We start from the raw sequence: 862 nt of genomic DNA on the forward strand, positions 1-862 counted from the left end.
CTCATGGAGGATGAAACCAGTTGCCTTATCTTTTCATTTAGGCTTCTGATTAATTCAACAAATATTCAGGGAACACCTACTATTACTACCTCTGCGAGGAGCTGGGTTATAGTAATAAACAAGGCGTACTTCCTGCCATCAAGATGCTCACGGTCTAGTTGGTCTAGTTACGGTCTAGTTGGTCTAGTTACGTAGACCACGTAGGAACCAGCATGTGGTACAGGACGTTTCCAGCTCGGAGGCAGAAGTCAGGCCTTCTGTTTCTTTTGTATATCCTTCAATCGAGCAATTAAAAAACCTTGCCAGGCAACCCATTGCAGAGTTGAAAGTTCCTCCAAGCAGCTGTGCACAGCAGGAAAAGTTGATTGGAGTTCGGGGAAGGGGCAGGGTCTGGCTGGTCACAGTGAGGAAGGGGGATTGTTTGCGGTCAACTGCCCTAGAGGTAATAGGGTCTGGAACTCCTTTGGTGATTTGGAAAATGAAAAGGAAAGGTGGGGGTGGGGACCCAGCTTACGCAGGCTCCCGCACCACTTTCTGATGGGACCCACTTAGCATCTGCAGGGAGGACAACAATAAAATGAAACACGTTTCCAGGCGTGAACCCCAAAGGTCAGTCTTTAGCAGCGCGGGACAATGAGGGCTTGGCCTCTTCTTTTCCAAAGGGATGAAGGAGTCTTAATGAAGAGACCTTTTCTCCGCCAAGATTCTAAACCCAGCGGGCTCCTCTAACTCCAAGGCTGCGAAACCACTGGCAGGGGCGGGGCCAGGGAGAGGAGAGATTCGCTATGCTGGGACCTGGCCCCCGCGCGCGACCCCGGCGGGCGGCTCGCTCCCAGCCGCGCAGAGAGCGCCCCCGCCCCCG

Source organism: Hipposideros armiger, unplaced genomic scaffold, assembly GCF_001890085.2.
Source record: "Hipposideros armiger isolate ML-2016 unplaced genomic scaffold, ASM189008v1 scaffold_559, whole genome shotgun sequence".
NCBI lineage: Eukaryota > Metazoa > Chordata > Mammalia > Chiroptera > Hipposideridae > Hipposideros > Hipposideros armiger.